Source organism: Herpailurus yagouaroundi, unplaced genomic scaffold (assembly GCF_014898765.1).
Source record: "Herpailurus yagouaroundi ecotype Mexico unplaced genomic scaffold, PumYag 159, whole genome shotgun sequence".
NCBI classification, from domain to species: Eukaryota; Metazoa; Chordata; class Mammalia; order Carnivora; family Felidae; genus Herpailurus; species Herpailurus yagouaroundi.
In genome coordinates, this window is record NW_024412400.1 from 49,947,111 (window position 1) to 49,957,269 (window position 10,159).

The window sequence follows — 10,159 nt, forward strand, 5'->3', positions numbered from 1 at the left end:
AATGGGTGAAAGACCTCAATGTAAGACAGGAAGCCATCAAAATCCTCGAGGAGAAAGCAGGCAAAAACCTCTTTGGTCTTGCCCGCAGCAACTTCTTACTCAACACGTCTCCAGAGGCAAGGGAAACAAAAGCAAAAATGAACTATTGGGACCTCATCAGAATAAAAAAGCTTCTGCACAGTGAAGGAAACAATTACCAAAACTAAAAGGCAACCAATGGAATGGGAGAAGATATTTGCAAACAACATATCAGATAAAGGGTTAGTATCCAAAATCTATAAAAAACTTCTCAAACTCAACACCCAAAAAACAAATAATCCAGTGAAGAAATGGGCAAAACACATGAAATAGACACTTCTCCAAAGAGGACATCCAGATAGCCAACTAACACATGAAAAAATGCTCAATTTCACTCATCATCAGGGAAATACAAATCAAAACCACAATGAGATACCACCTTACCCCTGTCAGAATGGCTAACATTAACAACATAGGCAACCACAGATGTTGGCTAGGATGTGGAGAAAGAAGATATCTTTTGCATTGTTGGTGGCAATGCAAGCTGGTGCAGCCAGTCTGGAAAACAGTCAGGAGGTTCCTCAAAAAACTAAAAATAGAACTACCCTACAACCCAGCGATTGCAGTACTAGGTATTTACCCACGAGATACAGGTGTGCTGTTTCAAAGGAACACATGCACCCCCATGTTTATAGCAACACTATCAACAATAGCCAAAGTATGGAAAGAGACCAAATGTCCCTCGATGGATGAATGGATAAAGAAGATGTAATATACACACACACACACACACACACACACACACACACACACACACACATACACACAATGGAGTATTACTTGGCAATCCAAAAGAATGAAATCTTGCCATTTGCAACTACGTGGATGGAACTGAAGGGTATTAAGCTAAGGGAAATTAGCCAGTCAGAGAAAGACAAATATCATATGACTTCACTCATATGAGGACTTTAAAAGACAAAACAGATGAACCTAAGGGAAGGGAAACAAAAATAATATAAAAACGGGGAGGGGGACAAAACAGAAGAGACTCTTAAATATAGAGAACAGAGGGTTACTGGAGGGGTTGTGGGAGGGGGGATGGGCTAGTTGGGTAAGGGGCATTAAGGAATCTACTCCTGGAATCATTGTTGCACTATATGCTAACTAATTTGGATGTAAAGTATTAAAAAATATTAAAATAACAGAAATATATATATACATATATATATGAACCATAATCCTAATATTAGAAAGGAGAATTGTAAACTTGCTTATTGCAAAGTGGCATGGATTCCTGAAAGCATTCCCCCTAAATATTGAGTTTCTAGCTTTCTTGTACAGACAATATATAATTTTACATATACTGTTTCACTGCTCCTCTTTTGTACCTGGATGACTCAACATTTAGTTTAGATGTACCATCTAAATTTCTCTCTTTCTCTAAGATAGGTACTCGTTTCTGCTCCCACAGAAAGCTATGTACAGTGGCTACAGTGTCTGAAGGCCAAGATGTAAACGCTGGTTTTTCTACTCATTAACTTACAACTTTGGGAAGAAAATAAAAAGAAGGTAACCTCTCTCAGCCTGAGTTTTCTTATCTATAAAAACTAATGAAATAAATTAAAGCAAACACAAATAAATGGAAAGAAATCCTATATTTATGGTTTAGAAGGATTAATATTGTTTAAATGTGCATATTATTCAAAGCAATCTACAGATTCAGTATAATCCCTATCAAAATCCTAAAGACATTTTTTACCAAATTAGAATAAAACAATCCTAAAATCCACAAAAGACCCCCCAAGAGCCAAAGCAATCCTGAGCAAAAAGAATGACATGAAGACATCACCTTTCCTGATTTCAAAATATGTTACAAAGTTATAGTAATCAAAATAGTATTTTACTGGCATAAAAAGAAAGGTATAGACCAATAGAATACAAAAGAGATCCCTGAAATAAACCCACACATATATGATCAACTGATCTTTGACAAAGGTGCCAAGAATACACATTGAAAATGAATAGTCTCTTCAATAAATGGTGCTGGGAAAACTTGACAGCCATGTCCAAAACATAAATATCGGACCCTTATCTTATACTATACACAAATACTATCTCAAAATGATTAAAAAACATAAATGCAAGAGTTCAACTATAAAACCCCTAGAAGAAAACATGGTACAAAATCTTGACATTGGTCTCTACAATGATTTCTTGGATATGACACCAAAAGCACATCTACCAGAGTAAAAATAGACAAGTGGGAAACAAAGCTTAATTTAGCTTATTTTGCAAGGCTAACTTGATGTAGCTCATTTCTTGCTTGTGTCTCTGGAAATGATAAGCAAAAACTTGAACTGTTTCCAAAGGGTGATATGAGGTGACCTCTGAATATTATAATATTATAACCAATGACTGTGAAGAATATACAGTCACTGCCTTCCCACTATATAGGCTGCTTTATAACAATATGTCACTGAGCTTTATTCCATGTTCTGGTTTGAGTGCTCCTGGTTTGTAAACTGTCTTTTTAGTGTGTGCATTATACAATTTTATCAATAACTACTTCAATGATTCATTTGTTTTACTTTGGCTATTTTGAACTTTGACAGAATACATCAATCTTAAAAACTCCACACAGCAAAGGAAACAATCAACAGAGTGAAAAAGTCAACCTAAAGGATGAGAGAAAATATTTGCAAACCATATATCTGATAAGGGGCTAATATCCAAAATATGTAAAGAATTCCTACAACTCAATATCAAAGTAACAACTCTACTTAAAAAATGTGTAAAGGGCTTGGATAGACATTTCCCCAAGGAAGACATACAAATGGCCAACAGGTATATGAAAAGGTGCTTAAAATCACTAATCATCAGGGAAATATCAATCAAAACCACAAAATATCTCCTCTCACCTGTTAGTTTGGCTATTATCAAAAAAAGAAGACAATAAGTGTTGGTAAGGATGTGGAGAAATTGGAACACTTGCACACTGCTGGTGAGAATATAAAATGGTTCAGTCACTATGGAAAAATGTACGGAAATTCCTCAAAAAGTTAAATATAGAACTGCCATATCTTTGGCAATCTCATTTCTGGGTATATATAGATCCTGATTGAAATTAGGATCTTGAAAAGACAGGTAAACTTCCATGTTCAATGCAATATTATTCACAATAGCAAAGATATAGAAGGAAACCAAATGTCCATTGACAGATGAATGGATAAAGAAGATATGGTATATATGTACAAAGGAATATTATTCAGCCTTTAAAAAAAGGGAAATCCTAACATTTGTGACAATATGGATGGATCTGAAAGACATCATGCTAAGTGAAATGTCTGTCACAAAACGATAAATACTACATGATTCCTCTTATATGAGGCATCTAAAAGAGTCCAAGGTATAGTAGACATTAGAATGGTGCTTACCAGGGGATGGGGGGAGGGCAAACATGGGGAGTCATTGTTCAATGGGTATAAAGTTATAGTTATACAACACGAGTAAGTCCCAGAGACCAGCTGTACAAAATAGTGCCCATATTTAACCATAAGGTATTGTACGCTTAAAATTTTTTTAGGGGTGCCTGGGTGGATCAGTCGGTTAAGCGACCAACTTTGGCTCAGGTCATGATCTCACAGTTTGTGAGTTCGAGCCCTGCATTGGGCTCTGTGCTGACAGCTCGGAGCCTGGACCCTGCTTCAGATTCTGGGTCTCTGTCTCTCTCTGCCCCTCCCCCACTCGTGCTCTGTCTCTGTCTCGCTCTCAAAAATAAATAAATGTAAAAAAAATTTTTTTTTTAATTTTTTTAGAAGGGTAGATTTCATGTTTTCTTACCAAGAAAAGGGGGATATTAATGAAACTTTTAGAGGTAATGGATATATTTATTACCCTGACTGTAACATGAGTGCTTACATGTGTCCAAACTCACCAAATTCTATACATTAATTATGTGTGGTTTTTTTCATACCAATTATGTTTCCAATAAAGCTAGGGAAAAAAGACAATACCTTGGATTTGAGAAATTTCCCATAATGCCAGCTATTGACATAGTTATTATTAGAATCCTTATGGTATTATTACATTGTGATTTATGTTTGTTTACATTTCCCCTACTATGCTAAATGTTTCTTAAGGACAGGGAACATATTTTAGATAAAATTTATTTCACCTTCATTTTCTCTGGTTATATATAGAATTCTTGGTTGGCAGAAATATTTTGTAGAGTGCTTTATTTTTAAGATTTTGTTTTATTATTATTCTTATTTTAATTTTTAGAGAGAGAGTGTGTGAACAGGGGAGAGGAGCAGAGGGAGAGAGAGAATCTTAAGCAGCTCCACGCTCAGCATAGAGCCTGATGTGGGGCTTGATCCCACAAGCCTGGGATCATGACCTGAACCGAAATCAAGAATAGGACACTCAACCAACTGAGCCACCCAGGGTCTCCTGTTCAACACTTTTAAAATAGCATTTAGTTGACCGAAGGCTTCTATTGTTTCTGTTGAGAAGTGTGCTGTAAGTCTTACTGTTGATCCTTTGAAAAGATTGTGCCTTTTGTTCTGTTTTTAAAATGTTCTCTTTGAGGGCACCTGGGTGGCTCAGTTGGTTAAGCATCTGACTTTGACTCAGGTCGTGATTCTCTGTCTCCCTCTCTCTCTACACCTCTCCGAATTGTGCTCTCTCTGTCTCAAAAAATAAATAAACACTAAAAATTTTATTCAATGTTCTTTTTGTCTCTGGTTTTCAATCTTTTTGTCTCCAATTTTCAACAATATAATTATGTCATTAAGGTTTGAAATTTTTATTTCCTTTGTAGTTTGTGGGCCTTTTTCAATTTGTGAATTGATATCTTTCAGAGATAATTGAAAACTCTTAGTCATTAGATCTTCAAGTATTTCTGCCCCATTCTCTTTCTCATCTCTTTTTGGGACTGTAATCACGTATGTGTTAAACCTCTTCATCAAGTCCCATGTTTCTAATATTTGCTTCTGTATTTTTTTAATGTTTATTTTTTAGAGAGACACAGACAGAGCTTGAGAGGGGGAGGGGTAGAGAGAGAGGGAGACACAAAATCCAAAGCAGGTTCCAGGCTCTGGGCTGTCAGCACAGAGCCCAGCGCAGGATTCCAACTCACAAACTGTGAGATCATGACCTGAGGCAAAGTCGGATGCTTAACCAACTGAGCCATTCAGGCGCCCCTATTTGTTTCTGTATTTTAAATTTTGTTTTTTCTATGTACTTTCTTCAGTTTGGATACTTTATACAGACCTCTCTTCAACCTGATGTTATTTAGTTTGTCTGTTTTTTGAGTCTCCTTACTCTAGCAAGGGATATTACACTGGGTACTGAAGAGATCTTCATTATATTCAGTACTTAAAGTGAGGGACTTTTTCTTGTATATTTTACAGAAGTTCAATCTTGAGACACTAAAGAAATAAAATCTGGAGAAATACACCTAACTTTAACTCCTTACTGCAGTGGACTCAATGTGTTACCCCAAAATTTATAGGTTGTAAACTTCATTTCTAATATTTGGAGGTGGGGCTTTGGGGATGTGATTAGGTCATGAGGGTGGAGTCCTCATGAATGAGATTAGTACACCTTTATAAGGGGTCTCAGAGAGCTCTCTTGTTCTGTCCACCACGTGATGTTGTAGTGAGAAGTCAGCAATCTATGAACCAGAAAGTGGATCTCACCAGACACCAAATCCATTGGTGCCTTGATCTTGAACTTCCCAGCCTTCATAACTGTGAGAAATAAATTACTGTTTTTTAATAAACCACCCAGTTGGTAGTATTTTGTTATGGTAGCCCAAATGGACTAAGACATTCTGTTTCATGGGTTATTATTCCTGTGTGGCATTCATTAACATTTTTCTCTCCTTTATTATTTTCAATGTTTTCTATGCTATTTAATCCTTTTGTGGGCCTGCTTCTAAAACTAAAACTAGGGGCACCTCAGGGGCTCAGTCAGTTAAGGGTCTGACTTTGGCTCAGGTCACAATCTTGCAGTTCAAGGGTTTGAGCCCCACATCATGCTCTGTGTTGACAGCTCAGAGCCTGGAGCCTGCTTCAAATTCTGTGTCTCCTTCTCTCTCTGCCCCTGCCCTACTCACACTCTGTTTCTCTCTCAAAAAATGAATAAACATTAAAAAAAGTTTTAATAAAAACTAAAACTAAAACTAGATATTTACCACCAGCTTTATGAATTCTATTATAAATATAGGTAACCTGAATAGAGATAGGCCGAGAGCTACAAACTTTTCTAGTATGCTCTGTAGTAGAACACTTAGACAAAATAAGAATAAGAGTAATAATAAAATAATAAGAAGAATAAGATAATTACACCTATTTTTCTTTCTGGGAATGGTGAGAAAGATATAATATAACCTAAGAAGAGAAAGAATGGAACATTGAATGAAAATTAACATCTTCAGCTTGGAACAGTCCTAAGTGTTTACTACGAAAAACTAAAAACCAAGAATCTTCTATGCTTTTAAAAATGTAACATTGGCACTCCTCAATATCATTTAAACTCTTCTGGAAGAAGAGGCTTTGCACATATGAGCATTTATAAACCTGAGACATGAGAGAATATAAAACCTGCATTTTTGGTTATGGTTATTCTGAATGGAACTAGGTTCATTCCAGGTGAATAAACATGAGAGGGCAGCTTCAGAAGTGTTCTACATTTATTTAAGTAACTATCTACCCCTTAAGGAAAATATTTTACAACTCTAATGGGGCAGTGAGAACAAATCATGCAAGTTATAATGCCTTCAAGTATAACAAAGGCCTGAAGACTCCAGAGAAGGAAAACATATGCTAAGAAACTATCCAGCTTGACAACACTTAGGAAACACTGAAGGAACATGAACTTTCTGGCTCCTTCAACTGCCCTAACAAGAACTTCCACATATCATCTGCAGCCAATGCCAACTACAGTTCTTACCCTAGAAAAATATGACAGATTCTGAGGAAAAAACAGATTTTATCCCCAAAACTGGAGGTAGAGTTGGCAGGGGTGCTGGGAAATGGGCAGGTATGCCTTCATGGAGACAAATATGAGTAAATTCTCTTGTCACTGGCTCTTCAGACCAAAAATAATTTCCTCCCTCATAGTTCCTTGTTAGTGAGTTGCGTAAGTCCTTGAATATTAATGTTAATCATGTCCACAATTTATGAATTAAAAGAAAATAACTAATTTGTTTCAGAATTTCTAGGAAAATGTTCTGGATTTTATACCTCTCAGGTATCATCTCCTACCATCATTCTTTTGGTCACTAAATAAAGCATGTTAAGCATTAAATGAGAAATAAGAAAAGCTCCCTCCTGCATTCCCAACACCATGTTATGACTGAGCACAACCTTGCAAGATACAGTAGATTCAGAGACCTTTACAAATGCAAAAGCATGTCAATGTCTCCAACTATATGAGTGATCAGTGATGACATTAAGAAGAAAAATTGTTGAGAACCAACATGTTAGATATGTTCATAAGCACAGCATAAAAAGGACAAGCAAATGAAACTCTGATCTCCTTATCAAACAGAGGCAAGAACAGTTAGACTCAGATTTTCTTCTCGTGATGGTACAACCTCTGAGAAGTAACATTTTCAAAGGTTTTGTTTACCACTGTTGACTATAGGAGATCCTAAAAAGTGCAGTCATCAAAACAAGCTAAATGGCACAATATCAACTCCATCATCTGTAACCACTTGGATTTCAATTTTCACTAAAGGTTATTTCATTCTCCCCAACCCCACTCCCCCCCTCCCCCCCACAACAGACCTGGTAATATCACCTCCATAGCTCTTTCTTTGTTCTTTAATGTAATAACTTGTTTCCAAAATATTTTGCATGACTAAGAAAAAAGGATTGAATAAAATATTATACTTTGCAAATCTCACTTGGCAAAATATGTGCATATAAATCAACATTTCTGTTAAAAGTCTCCAAATCCTTTTGGTCTCCCAATGAATTCACTCAGTGTCTCACATATGAATACATTCAGAGGAATAATGCTTTTGAAAAGTGTCTCACTTGATATTAATGGTTAAAAGAATAATTCAACAAGATGATCCCAGCTGTAAGCCTCATTTGAGCCTTCAAGATAGAGGTGGGGTTCAGTCATACCATTTTGTCCTAAAGCTGCCTAAAAGAAAAGAGAAAGGCCTCTGGCCATGTAAGTGGTGCCATTCAACTCAAAAGAGGACTCTTTTATATACATATACATATATATATATATATATATATATATATATACTTTTTATATATAATGTATATATATATATCTACATATATATACATGGTATATATAGATATAATTTATGTTTATTCATTTTTGAAAGACATAGAGAGACAGAGCACAAGCAGGGGTGGGGCAGAAAGAGAGGGCGACAGAGAATCCAAAGCAGGCTCCAGGCTCTGAGCTGTCAGCACAGAGCCCAACGTGGGGCTTGAACTCACGAACCGCAAGATCATGACTTGAGCCGAAGTCGGATGCTCAACTGACTGAGCCACCCAGCGCCCCAAAAGAGGACTCTTTACACACACAAACACGCACATACTCATATACATCCTAGGAAGATGGTGTGGTAAAATGAACAGAGCCTGGATAGGCTTTATTTATTTATTTATTTATTTATTTTCAATGTTTATTTATTTTTGGGACAGAGAGAGACAGAGCATGAACGGGGAGGGGCAGAGAGAGAGGGAGACACAGAATCGGAAACAGGCTCCAGGCTCCGAGCCATCAGCCCAGAGCCCGATGCGGGGCTCGAACTCACGGACCGCGAGATCGTGACCTGGCTGAAGTCGGACGCTTAACCGACTGCGCCACCCAGGCGCCCCTGGATAGGCTTTATAATAGGGCAGAACCAAATTTGAATCCAAGCTCTTCATCTTGATTAAATCATTCAAACTTGTTGACCTTAAAGTCCTTCCTTCAGAAAATGGAAGTAATAATAACTACCTCTTGGAGTTTTGTGAAGACTAATAAGGTATTATGTGCACATGAACTTGGCACATAGTAAGCTCACATCCAGTGATGTTCATCACATCTTTCATCCTTACCATTTCCCAGCTATAATAGGCTGGCAAGGAAAAATATAAGAATCCTAATTCAAGTAATGGTTCTTAAATTATATCCAGTCTTTTAAGTAGTGTGCCCTCTGTCCAGGAAAAAATAAACCACACATGTTCCTGAAACTCTAGTATTATTGGTTTTTCACAGAAAGGGTGGGTAGTAAAATCTAGATCCAAATTGTCTTACTGTCAGCCCATCAGACACATTGAGTCCAAAGGAATATATAAAGCAATGCATCTCCTCAGATTTGACTTCTGACTGGGTGGGACTTTACTTCTTAACCCTTAATGCATCGCCTAAGAGACAGTAGAGAAATCCCTCCTACCCTAGCTTTATCTTCCCCAGGACTCCTTGGGAACAGTTTCCTCTTTCATTCTGTGCCTTTAGAATATTCTTTTTTGTGTGTACTGGTAATCATCTCTTCACCAAATGCTATCTAGAAGATTCCTGGGCAGAGCATTCTGGGAGGTGGAGATAAGGAGGAGGAGGGGCATTCATGGATGTCTTCATTTAAGATGCAATAGCTTCCTAGTGATGAACACTTTCACGCTTCCCAGAAAATCCTGTGGGCACCTCCAAAGTGTTCTTTAAAAAAAATTAAATACTTATTTGTGAGAGAAAGAGTGAGAGAGAGATTGAGAGAGAGAGCATATGCATGGGAGGGGCAGAGAGAGAGGGAGAGAGAATCCCAAGCAAGGTCCTAGCTGTCAGTACAGGATCTGATACAGGGCTCAATATCATGAACTGTAAGATCATGACCTGAGCTGATATCAACAGTCAGACGCTTAACTGACAGAGCCAGCCAGACGTCTCCAAAGTATTCTTATGTGTTTTTCCACTAGTGAGAAAAGAAGGAGAAAACGGATCCATCCTTCTATGGAAACCTCATTCATTCCTCACAAAAGCCAGTATCTCTCTCACTGGCCTTACTCATGTGTGAAAAGGTACTAAGGTTTCTCCATATGTACTTTGCCTTCACCATTCAGTCTCTAGACTCATAGCCAGTCTTCCAGGACCAACAGCTTAGGCACCACTCTGAACCAACAGTGCT